Source organism: Triturus cristatus, chromosome 4_2 (genome assembly GCF_964204655.1).
Source record: "Triturus cristatus chromosome 4_2, aTriCri1.1, whole genome shotgun sequence".
In the NCBI taxonomy this organism is placed as follows: Eukaryota; Metazoa; Chordata; class Amphibia; order Caudata; family Salamandridae; genus Triturus; species Triturus cristatus.
This window is the reverse complement of record NC_140586.1, coordinates 47,130,499-47,143,182: the sequence shown is the minus strand read 5'-3', so window position 1 is coordinate 47,143,182 and position 12,684 is coordinate 47,130,499. Positions and strand designations below refer to the sequence as shown.

General features: G+C 48.7%; 1 protein-coding gene across 3 annotated transcripts in view; it reads left to right on the top strand.

The window, feature by feature from the left end:
• Positions 1-799: 799 nt before the first annotated feature.
• WNT10B (Wnt family member 10B) overlaps positions 800-12,684 on the top strand; it is a 136,233-nt gene continuing 124,348 nt past the window's right edge. Inside the window, exon 1 of one of the 3 annotated variants that reach the window (XM_085600407.1) lies at positions 800-956. The gene's annotated coding sequence lies outside the window, so the exon portion shown is untranslated. Of the gene's footprint in view, positions 1,892-12,684 lie in introns of all 3 variants that reach the window. The other 2 variants (XM_085600405.1, XM_085600406.1) reach the window with 2 other exon arrangements.

The following is a 12,684-nucleotide window of genomic DNA, read 5'->3' as shown; positions in this document are numbered from 1 at the left end:
GGAGAGCTGAGAAAAAGAGGGCAGGGTGGAGGTGGAAGAAGAGAGAAGGGCGGAGGTGGAAGAAGAGAGACAGGTGAAGGTGGGAGAAGAGAGAAGGGTGAAGGTGGCAGAAGAGATAAGGTGGAGGTGGAAGAAGAGAGAAGGTGGAGGTAGCAGAAGAGAGAATGGTGGAGGTGGAAGAAGAGAGAAGGGCGGAGGTGGAAGAAGAGAGACAGGTGAAGGTGGGAGAAGAGAGAAGGGTGAAGGTGGCAGAAGAGATAAGGTGGAGGTGGAAGAAGAGAGAAGGTGGAGGTAGCAGAAGAGAGAATGGTGGAGGTGGAAGAAGAGAGAAGGGTGGAGGTGGAAGAAGAGAGACAGGTGAAGGTGGGAGAAGAGAGAAGGGTGAATGTGGCAGAAGAGATAAGGTCGAGGTGGAAGAAGAGAGACAGGTGAAGGTGGGAGAAGAGAGAATGGTGGAGGTGGAAGAAGAGAGAAGGGTGGAGGTGGAAGAAGAGAGAAGGGTGGAGATGGAAGAAGATAGAAGGGTGGAGGAGGAAGAAGAGAGAACGGTGGAGGAGGTGGAAGAATAGAAAAGGGTGAAGGTGGAAGAAGAGAGAAGATGGAGGTGGAAGAAGAGAAAAGGTGGAAAAAGAGAGACAGGTGGAGGAGGAGGAAGAATAGACAAGGGAGATGGTGGAAGAAGAGAGAAGGGTGGAGGAGGAAGAAGAAAGGAGGGTGGAAGAGGTAAAAGAAATACTATGGGCAAATGGAGGCGAGCGATCGGAGGAAGAGGAGAGAGCCACCAGAGGGAGAGCGCAGAGAGGTCAGGGGAGAGCGGCATCGGGAGCAGAGGGATCAGAGCTGGAGAGGAGGATGAAAGGACAGCCAGACAGTTGATGGTTTTGGCTGTAAATAGACCGGGGGCTGCAGAATGTGTCGGAGATGAAAGGAGCGGCCGACAGCTCGCAGGAAAAGAGGTGGGTGCTGCTGGGGGGAGAGGTGCGTGCCGCGGAGGGGAGTGCTCTGGGGCTGCAGGGAGTGGCCGCGACAGCAGAGCGCTCGGCAACTTCAGAGGGAAGAGGAGAGCAGGCTGAGGCTCTGGGGGGACGGGAGCAGCCTGCCAGTACCGGCCGGGAAGAAGGGGCTGCACCGGGCAGAGGCAGAGGAGAGCAGCCCGTGGAGCGGCAGAGGAGAGCGGCCCGCGGAGCTCAGGCAGGACGGGAGCAGCCCGCCAGGACTTGAACAGAGAAAGGGAGACTGTGCAGCAGAAGGGCAGGACCGGTGCAGGAACCCTTCCTGCAGCGCTCACACGCGTAAGAAGGAACCCGCCTCCTGCACCAACCAGACCTCCCTCCTCCAGGACCTGCAGCTTGGGGCACCAGCCTCCAGGATTCAGCAGCCCAGAGCACCAAGATCAAGGACGGGTCGGCTCAGGACACCTGCCTTCAAGACAAGAGCAGGTCACCTTTTTGAGGACCCAACTACCATCAACAGCCCATCTCTATTAGGGCATCGACCTTCAGTACCCACCAGTATTCGCCCCCAGGACCTGCTCAGGGCACTTGTCTCCAGGATATACCACCGCGGTGCGCGCGCTGTCACTTCAGAACCCACCAGTCTCGAGGCACCTGCCTGCAGCGCCCACCGCACAGGCCGTCGGGAGCGGACCCCCCAATGCCCGGCATCCCGCGGGCGGCATGGGCCAGGCGAGGAGGGAGCCAATAGCCAGAGCCCTGCGCGCGGGGCCGAGCGCGAGCCGCCGAGACAGGTGAGCTGCGCCTGCGGCCGGGGGGATGGGGACGGGCGGGGAAATCAGGGGAGACCGGAGTTTGGAGAGAGAATGTGATGGGAAGCGGGCAGAAGACCGGAGAGAGCGGGGCAATAATAGCTGTTGTTGGGTCCCGGAGTGAAGGTAAGAAGACAGCAGAAGCTGCGCACCGAGCGGTCCGTGAGGGGGGGAGGAGACCCAGAGCACACGGGTGGGCAAGAGAGTCGGGGGCCGGGGGCGCACAGACGGAGAAAGGAAAGTTACAGAGAACATAAAAAAGGACCGGCCCTGAAGCAGGAGCGCCGAAGACAGAGGCTAAGACACCGGGGAGAGGTTTGAGAGAGGCAGGACTGGGAGGCAGGTGAAGAGAGAGGGCCGGGAACGAGCGGGCAGGAGGAGAGAGAAGGACACACTGATATAAAGGGAGGAGACATACTGAAGAGGGACCCAGACAGACAGACAGGGGATGAGCTGAGATTCAACAACTACTACAAAAGCCGAAGGGGCGCAGAATGAAAAGAAAGCGAGACGAGGGAAGTCAACGTGATTAGGGCAGGGAGCAGAGCGATAGAAAAATGACAGAGGGAGCGAGAATTAGACTGAGACAAGGTCAGGCAGACAGGGAAAACACGATGATAGAAATGAGAGACGGGAGAGACGGGCGTGGGATTTAGATGGAACATTACCAAAAATATGGAGAGAAACAGGAGGATGGAGGATGAATGGCATACTGATGGAACAGAGAGACAGAGCAAGAGAAAAGAAGGGGGAGGTGCAGAGGTGCAGAGAGAGAAGAAGTTGCTCTAATAAAGAGAGCAGAGCGACCGCATCACCCAGGCAGACGGCCAGGGCAGTGGATTCGATGTAGGAAAGAAGGAGTTCGTAGGTGGTAGGGAGAGAGGGCTCGTTAAATGCTGGCGCGCGAGGGCTCGAGACTTCGAGGTGCACTTCGGGGAGGTATTGTCTGCAATTGGAAAGAATAATGCGGGGGGAGGGGGGCAGAGGATGTGTTATAAGCACACATGGAAGAGGTGACAGGGAACGGGGATAGACGAGGGGCGGAGAAAGGAAATGTGGGGAAAAAGCTGAAGGAGATTTATTGGGTGCGGGAATGAGTGGGAGAAAAGGTATGCGGCAGAGGGTGAGGACATGTGGCAAAGAAACCGGGCATCCCTGGGAACGAACATTATTGCTAAGTAAGTGTATATGTTCCCCAGTACACCAACGCTCTACGATCAGAAACGAAGTTCAGGGGAATAGGGAATCCAAAGGCTTGACTCGTTCTTGGAAGCTCTAATTGTCTACCTTAAAGCACCAGGACCCCAAGATCCCCAAGCACCTGTAAGGGCCGGGAGGAAGCCTGCTGACCCACGAGGCTGGTGGCAGTTAAAGACGTTTGCCATGGGCTGCACTCAGGTCACGAGTGAGGGATTTCTACCTCCCCCAAGCCTTGTAGCCGATTAAAAACAATTGAACTTCGTGTGTGCAATTGGGCCTCTTGGTGTTACCAAAGGGGGCGAGGCTTGAAGTGAAAAAAAACCCCTGTTGCACTTCTCAGAAAGCAAAGTCAAGCATCTTGGACCACCCTGCAGTGCCTTTTTTTTCTGGCTGCAGGCCTCTAGGAGACTTGTGTCAGGATCCGTTCCAGGGTACACCCACCCGCCTCTGGTCTGGCAAGTCATCTTTCTCTAATTTGGTTGAGGCTGAATCCCTGTTTGGGTTTTCCTCCTCACATTGAGAAGTGGCATGAATGAACACTACAGACAAGCCTACATGCACTCTCTGTTGTCCCAAGCAGATATTTCAATGACTGCAATTCAGCATCATTCTAGAAAACTATCAGCTCGCTTTGAGGGTAAAATATTAAAGAACCCCAGTTTTGGTATAAAGTGCGAGGGTCTTTATTTTGGGGTGTTTCTCAGACTCGGCGGCCACATGAATGACTGAATTTCATTTGTCCTTACACTAAAATTCTCACTGTCAACGTACAGATTCTGCTGTGTACTTTGTGCAGCGCTTAGAGGCAAGAGCGTTGATTCACTTTTAGTTCTTTTGCTGGTCCCATCAAGAGACCCTCTGGGTTGAGCAATTGATTTCTTAATTCCCCTATGCTTTAGATGAGCATGGGCTCATGGCCAATAAACTCTTCTTCCAAAGGTCTTCTTTGCAACTGATCTCAAAACAAAGTGTCCGTATGTCTGCCGTGAAGGCAGACTATCCCAGCCTTCCTGGGATCCGGTACTGGGAGATCATGCAAGCACAACTGGCCTTAACCTTCAGGGGGACATGAAATGTCAAAATGGTTACAGGTAGTTTCTCATTCATAGGGGAAACCCAAACTTTTAATTGATAGGGATTTCAAGTTTTAAAACTATTCAGAAGGGTTTATCCTACCATGGCATCCTCGAACCTCTTGAAACAACACGCCATAAGAATCTCTGATGGTTCCGAAATCTCATCGCGTTCAATCTGTGTTTACCGACATGGTTCGGCTGAGACTTCCTATGAAATGCTGCTGGATCCATTTGTTAGGAGGAAACAATTTAGCTCCTCCTCCAAAATACCCTCCAGTTGAGACATTGTTTTTTGTTGCATATTACGCCCTGTCTCTTCTGGGTTAACGGGCTATACTCCTGTGTATTGTTACTGGATCCATTTGTTAGTCGGGGTTATGTCCTTGAAAGTCCTGTCGCCTTTGAGTTTCTGATCTAGGGGTTGCTCTCTGAGTGTTTTGGAGGCAATGCTTGTTTTTCTATCCCACAGGACAAGTAGCAACACCACGCCCACCGTGAGTTAACCCTGGGTCAACCATTGTAAAAGGTCGTGCATTTAGACAAAATCTTTTTAGCCACTAATCAACACACCCTCCGAATACGTCAAACCCGCATTCATTTGTATGTTGAGAAGAACTTGACAAGACTTTTTTAATTAGGCAGGATTGACTTTATAAAGAGGTCTCTGAATTCAGGAAGCATGAACTATCAAAGCGAAGACAGTGAAATGTGAGCTTCCTTTAAGAGTGAAGATGTTCATCGTAGCAGTCAAGCCCCATGCGGGGCATTTGTTGTTTCCTCGCAATCCAGAGGGACATTGCAAAGGTTACTGCTGGTTTCAAGGGACGCTTGACTGGACCGTAACTCACGATGTCATTGTAGCTGAACTGTATGTGTTCATGTAAGTGATGCAGGCAGGTATTGAACAAGCATGTGCAGGTTTCAGTATTCTGCGGAAGTTCAAATATAGGATGCAGAAAGACCGCCATTTCTGTCACTTTAGCAAGGCGCACATCTTTAGATGGATTCATGGACTGGAGCCCTAAGTGAAGAATCCACAGTCAGGCTTAGACAGAGGAGCACAATGTCTGGCGACTGGGCTCGGAAACACTAGGTCAAACTGCTTCACTTGAAAAAAGGCCCATTCCCTGCAGGAGACATCATGACTTGCCTTTGGATCTTGCCATGATTTTCACCACATAAGTTTGTCAGACTTTTGAAGTTTTTTTCCAGTGACCTAGATTTTTCACAAATGTAGCTCACACACACACACCAGTGCTTGCAAAGACTTTTTCCAAAGGTAATCTCCTTTACCAGGTCCCTTCCTTAATCCAGATTCATCAGCCCCAGCAGGGACAGGGAGACAGTCTTCCACCAAGAGGTGGACTCCGTACCTCGAAGATAAATAACTCTTGTAGTCCCTGATTGGAGGCTAAGAGCTCCTCCTTCTTGGTTCACTAAACTCTCCTTCTCAGGACCAAAACGTAAATCTGGCTCTAGTTGCCTCAGCTCGTCTCCTTGATGCTGGCACAGCCGGCAAGTTGGCTCCCAGTTTTGGATTTTAATGCCAATGCTTTGCTGACCTTTCCTCTTGGTTTATGGTCGTGGAGGAGCGCACCAAATGTGGCCCTCTGGATGTCCAGCTTGCATTTCCTTCCAGTAGTTAAGTGGGTCACCCCATTCAACTGTAGGGCAAGGCCATTAAATGCACATATCCAGGAGAAACTATTACAAGCTGGTGATGCGTTAGGCTCAATTTTAAATAACACATTTGTGCGTGAAGGTAATCCTTAGGGTTCGGGGAATCTTTAGGTCAGCTCAGCGAGATAAAGTCCTACCTCTAAGGGGTTCCTCCCATATAAGAGTAAAGTTGGAGTCGCTACACGCCCCAATACCAGGTTTCTCCTCCTCAGGTGTCCTGACACAGAGAGGTAGATGCACCCAAACAGAGGATCTAGTAGTCCCGTGGCACGTCCATATCAAAGAGCATGCTTTTACAGGGCACCCTTAGCGGCTTCCATAGTGAGGTGCTATCTTCGGACATTGTGCTCCCTGCATGTCATAGGCCTCTAAGCATTTACTCTACGAGTCACATCAAAATGATAAATACCTCCCTAGCTGAACCCTTCAGAATCACCCATGGGGACAGCGCAGACACATTGGAAAATCAGTTTAGTTGAAGCAGAGAACCACCATCGACCTCTTTCAGATTTTATTAATATGACAAAAGTCAGCTGGTTAGTAGGTCGTGGGGAAATGTACATTATACTGGCATATATTTGCAGAATTTCCGAAAGATCGTGCTGTGCAAAATTCCTGAAATTACACCTTTATGTCACTTTGCGTAATTAAGTTCAGAAACATTTGTTTACAGTGATTTTCAAGCTCACAGAGGGACAAAAAACAAGATTTTGAGTATGAGTAAAATTCTATAAAAAAAAGGCTTATGCCAAAAGCAATTTATGTGAATTTCACACACTCTTACTGGTTAGCCACTGATACTGCTAGACTTGACTAGTTCATTGGTTTCTTTTCTTTTATGGAACCAAATTGAAAGAGCGTAGTTTTTTTGTGTGTGGTGTCTGGGGCCATGTTTATCATGATTAGCAAGAGAATGCATGGAAAGTGTGCCTCAATTTTGTTAGCTTTCTCCATTAAATGTTCTTCCAGAGAGTTACAGAGATCCTGAGAGTGGTTGGTGCAGATTCCAGGGGAGTCTGCTTTTTGGAATGTAGAGATGATTTTGAGGAGTTCATTGGTCACGCATGTAGCCTGTTAGATGCATTGCATAGAACGGGATCTCCTGGCTTTTTTGAGGACTGCTTTATAGATTCAGTACTGATGTTAGAGTCAGTTTTCCACATTCTGGTTCTTTATTTTCTTCCTATGCCTTTCTAGGCTTCTAGTTCATTTTTCTGTAATTTTACATCGACGCTGAACTAACCAGAGATCTGGCCGTTTCGCAATGTGTCATATTGGGTGTAGATCTTCTATTATTAACTCAAACTGGGCGATATTTTTGCCCATCTATTGTTTGAGTGCCCTGCCTACAAAGCGCCTAGATCTAGGTGGTTAAAACCATTATGTAAGGAGTTGGGTACTAGGCACTATATGGTAGCCTTGAGAATATTGAAGTCAGATTCACGGCCCCTAATTGTGTGTGCCATGGCAAAGTTTTTAAGTTGGGCGTGGGTGATCAGATCAAGAAGGCTTAAATTAATTGTTTAATTGGACGTTTTTAAATCTGTGTGTTCAAGGTAACTTATTAATGTCATTTGTTTATGGTATATTTTATCGACTGTACTGTATTGTTATGGCTTTGTTTTTTTTTGTTTGTTTTTTCACCATATTGTATGTACTGCTTTTTAAGATAAGATTTTATCGAAATAAAGCCTATTGACTGACTGACTGACTGAAAAGTATATTTAGGACAAAATATTTTGTGTGAGGTGATATTCATACTTTGATATTCAGGTACCATGCCAGGACAGCCTCTGAAAAAATCTCACTTTGTGGGGGTGATAGGAAGAGGAGAAATTCAAGAGGGTTGAGCAGGGACAAATGAGGACAGAGGCTCCCATGTTGAATAATCTTCGAAGCAATGGGTTTTATACGCCACTAGTCTCCCGCCACACTTCCTATTTATTTGTTATTTTTAACAGTGTTAGACAACCCTTGGGGACGGCCTCCTGCAGTAAATGTGAAGTGCCTTATTCTGTCTAAAGCGCTCTCCTAACAAGCATTTGCAATGCAATGGGTCGCACATTTGCGAGAGTTTAAGCTATTGGCATTGTAAATGACAACGCCTTTTATTTATCTGTTTTGCTAATTAACACATAAATAAAAGGCAGTGTCATTTACAAGGCCAATAGCTCAAACTTGTAAATGCGAGACCTATTCAAAGAAGCGTCCGCCATTGTCCCGGGTTGCTCAGAATGTGAGAGCGGGTATGACGCGCTGAATGTTGCAGGAAAGCATGTCCTGCCTGCAGAAGGAGAAACTTATTAAAGAAAATAGGGCTTACAGACTAAATAAGGCCTACTGTGTAACTACAGAAGTAAAAGGGCCAGTCCTCATGAGAGGTTACAAATGAAGACAAGGCGGTTCTAAGGAGGGACTAACAAGCCTATTATCGAATCAGTAGCCAGCATTTATGACGGACAATGACACAAGGCAATGACAAATATGGGTGGAGAGTGGGCGGGGCTTCTATTCCATTCTCCAATACAGCATGTCGCAGAGCAGCGCATGCACTGCCCAGGCTTGACCTAAAAAGGAGTTGTGGGTTAGGGTTCGATATTAGATTGCAGATGAGACTTCTAGTCTTGCTTATGGATTGTTTAGCTAGTAGGATGCAATAGAGCTGAATGTCGGGGTGACCAGAAGGTTAGGAATTCTTTTGTAGGTTAGATGAGGTTGGTGTTCTCTCTTTCTGGAGAGTAATAGAGTGTGTAAACATGAAACTGGAAGTTACATAAATGCCAGTTCCAGAAAGCTAAAAAGGTGCAAGCGCAAGACTGTCTCAACAACTGCTTGGAAGTTACACTACATTTTAGGGAAAGCCAGAAAGCCCTGAGGAAACGCAACCCCAAAACCTCTTTCTGTAAATTCAAAATGCGCTATCTCTTTTAGAGCATCTGTAGTGGGCATGCACAGTCTTCTGTTTCTGTGAAGGTCTTCAATATTAACAAGGCCTTCTTTATATCTCTGAAGTTGTCTGGCAGCCTGTCAGTGCCTTCTGCGGCAGCCTTTAACTAAACAGGTTCCTCTTTATACCTCTAATGTGTTTTCTGAGTGCGTGAAGCCTTCTTTTTTGTGAAGACCTCTACGTTCATGAAGAAGTTGTGTTTCTGGTGGTCTTTGTAACTACGTGAGGCCTTCTACGGTTGTGATGGTCTCTGAGTTCACAACATGCTCTTTGTATCTCAGACAGTCTCTGTTAGTGTGTGAGACATTCTCTATTTGTGAAGATATTGAAATTTGTGATACCTTCTTTGCTACCCTTAGGTCTCAGAATCTGTGAGGTTTTCTATACCCGGAAAGGTCTTTGAGTAGAAAATGCCTTATCTGTTTCTCTGAGACACTTTGTGAGTCTGTGAATGAGCTCACAGGCCCCTGTTGGCATCCCTTTAAGTCTCTGAGTGCTTCATGCCTTCTTTATTAGTAATAATAATTAAGCACACAGAGCCTTCTTTGTGTCTCTGAGAGTATATGTAAATGTCTGAATTCATAAGACCCCCCTTTGCACCTCTGAGGGTCTCTATGCATGTGTGTACAGTACCGTCCTTATCTGTAAAGGACGCTCAGTTTATAAGACCATCTTTGTAACTCTCAGGATCATGGAGTTTGTGAGGACTTCTGTCTCTGTGAAGGCCCCAAAAGTCACCAGGCCCTCTTTATATTTCTAAGGGTTCTACTAGTGTGTGAGTCCTTGTGTATGTGTGCATATCTCCATGTGGGTGAAGCTCTCTATGTGTCTCTATGAGTATTAGTGAGCGTCTCTAGGATCAATAGGCCACCGTTCTTGTGAGAGTCTCTGACTGTCTGATGCCTTCTGCATCTGTAGAGGCCTTTGCATCTGTGAGCGTCTCTGCGAGTGTGTGAGTCTCTGAGTTTGGAGACCACCTTTGCATCTGTGAGCGTCTCTACGAGTGTGTGAGTCTCTCAGGGTCTCTGAGTTTGGAGTCCACCTTTGCATCTGTGAGGGTCTCTATGAGTGTGTGAGTCTCTCAGGGTCTCTGAGTTTGGAGACCACCTTTTCATGTGTGAGCGTCTCTACGAGTGTGTGAGTCCCTGGGTCTCTGAGTTTGGAGACCAACTTTGCATCTGTGAGAGTCTCTACGAGTGTGTGAGTCTCTGAGGGTCTCTGAGGTTGGAGACCACCTTTGCATCTGCGAGCGTCTCTACGAGTGTGTGAGTCTCTGAGGGTCTCTGAGGTTGGAGACCACCTTTGCATCTGCGAGCGTCTCTACGAGTGTGTGAGTCTCTGGGTCTCTGAGTTTGGAGACCACCTTTGCATCTGTGAGGGTCTCTATGAGTGTGTGAGTCTCTCAGGGTCTCTGAGTTTGTGAGACCACATTTGCATGTGTGAGGGTCTCTACGAGTGTGTGAGTCTCTGAGGGTCTCTGAGTTTGGAGACCACCTTTGCATCTGTGAGAGTCTCTACGAGTGTGTGAGTCTCTGAGGGTCTCTGAGTTTGGAGACCACCTTTGCATCTGTGAGCCTCTCTACGAGTGTGTGAGTCTCTGGGTCTCTGAGTTTGGAGACCACCTTTGCATCTGTGAGCGTCTCTACGAGTGTGTGACTCTCTGAGGGTCTCTGAGTATGGAGACCACCTTTGCATCTGTGAGAGTCTCTACGAGTGTGTGAGTCTCTGAGGTTGGAGACCACCTTTGCATCTGTGTGGGTCTCTACGAGTGTGTGAGTCTCTGAGGGTCTCTGAGTTTGGAGACCACCTTTGCATCTGTGAGGGTCTCTACGAGTGTGTGAGTCTCTGAGGGTCTCTGAGTGTCTCTGAGTTTGGAGACCACCTTTTCATTTGTGAGGGTCTCTATGAGTGTGTGAGTCTCTGAGGGTCTCTGAGTTTGGAGTCCTCCTTTGCATGTGTGAGGGTCTCTACGAGTGTGTGAGTCTCTGGGTCTCTGAGTTTGGAGACCACCTTTGCATCTGCGAGCGTCTCTACGAGTGTGTGAGTCTCTGAGGGTCTCTGAGGTTGGAGACCACCTTTGCATCTGCGAGCGTCTCTACGAGTGTGTGAGTCTCTGAGGGTCTCTGAGGTTGGAGACCACCTTTGCATCTGCGAGCGTCTCTACGAGTGTGTGAGTCTCTGGGTCTCTGAGTTTGGAGACCACCTTTGCATCTGTGAGGGTCTCTATGAGTGTGTGAGTCTCTCAGGGTCTCTGAGTTTGTGAGACCACATTTGCATGTGTGAGGGTCTCTACGAGTGTGTGAGTTTCTGAGGGTCTCTGAGTTTGGAGACCACCTTTGCATCTGTGAGAGTCTCTACGAGTGTGTGAGTCTCTGAGGGTCTCTGAGTTTGGAGACCACCTTTGCATCTGGGAGCGTCTCTACGAGTGTGTGAGTCTCTGGGTCTCTGAGTTTGGAGACCACCTTTGCATCTGTGAGCGTCTCTACGAGTGTGTGACTCTCTGAGGGTCTCTGAGTATGGAGACCACCTTTGCATCTGTGAGGGTCTCTACGAGTGTGTGAGTCTCTGAGGTTGGAGACCACCTTTGCATCTGTGTGGGTCTCTACGAGTGTGTGAGTCTCTGAAGGTCTCTGAGTTTGGAGACCACCTTTGCATCTGTGAGGGTCTCTACGAGTGTGTGAGTCTCTGAGGGTCTCTGAGTTTGGAGACCACCTTTGCATTTGTGAGGGTCTCTATGAGTGTGTGAGTCTCTGAGGGTCTCTGAGTTTGGAGACCACCTTTGCATCTGTGAGCGTCTCTACGAGTGTGTGAGTCTCTGGGTCTCTGAGTTTGGAGACCACCTTTGCATCTGTGAGCGTCTCTACGAGTGTGTGAGTCTCTGAGGGTCTCTGAGTATGGAGACCACCTTTGCATCTGTGAGGGTCTCTACGAGTGTGTGAGTCTCTGAGTTTGGAGACCACCTTTGCATCTGCGAGCGTCTCTACGAGTGTGTGAGTCTCTGAGGGTCTCTGAGTTTGGAGACCACCTTTGCATCTGCGAGCGTCTCTACGAGTGTGTGAGTCTCTGGGTCTCTGAGTTTGGAGACCACCTTTGCATCTGTGAGGGTCTCTATGAGTGTGTGAGTCTCTCAGGGTCTCTGAGTTTGTGAGACCACCTTTGCATGTGTGAGGGTCTCCACGAGTGTGTGAGTCTATGGGTCTCTGACTATGGAGACCACCTTTGCATCTGTGAGGGTCTCTACGAGTGTGTGAGTCTCTGAGTTTGGAGACCAACTTTGCATCTGCGAGCGTCTCTACGAGTGTGTGAGTCTCTGGGTCTCTGAGTTTGGAGACCACCTTTGCATCTGTGAGAGTCTCTACGAGTGTGTGAGTCTCTGAGGGTCTTTGAGTTTGGAGACCACCTTTGCATCTGTGAGCGTCTCTACGAGTGTGTGAGTCTCTGGGTCTCTGAGTTTGGAGACCACCTTTGCATCTGTGAGCGTCTCTACGAGTGTGTGACTCTCTGAGGGTCTCTGAGTATGGAGACCACCTTTGCATCTGTGAGGGTCTCTACGAGTGTGTGAGTCTCTGAGGTTGGAGACCACCTTTGCATCTGTGTGGGTCTCTACGAGTGTGTGAGTCTCTGAAGGTCTCTGAGTTTGGAGACCACCTTTGCATCTGTGAGGGTCTCTACGAGTGTGTGAGTCTCTGAGGGTCTCTGAGTTTGGAGACCACCTTTGCATTTGTGAGGGTCTCTATGAGTGTGTGAGTCTCTGAGGGTCTCTGAGTTTGGAGACCACCTTTGCATCTGTGAGCGTCTCTACGAGTGTGTGAGTCTCTGGGTCTCTGAGTTTGGAGACCACCTTTGCATCTGTGAGCGTCTCTACGAGTGTGTGAGTCTCTGAGGATCTCTGAGTATGGAGACCACCTTTGCATCTGTGAGGGTCTCTACGAGTGTGTGAGTCTCTGAGTTTGGAGACCACCTTTGCATCTGCGAGCGTCTCTACGAGTGTGTGAGTCTCTGAGGGTCTCTGAGTT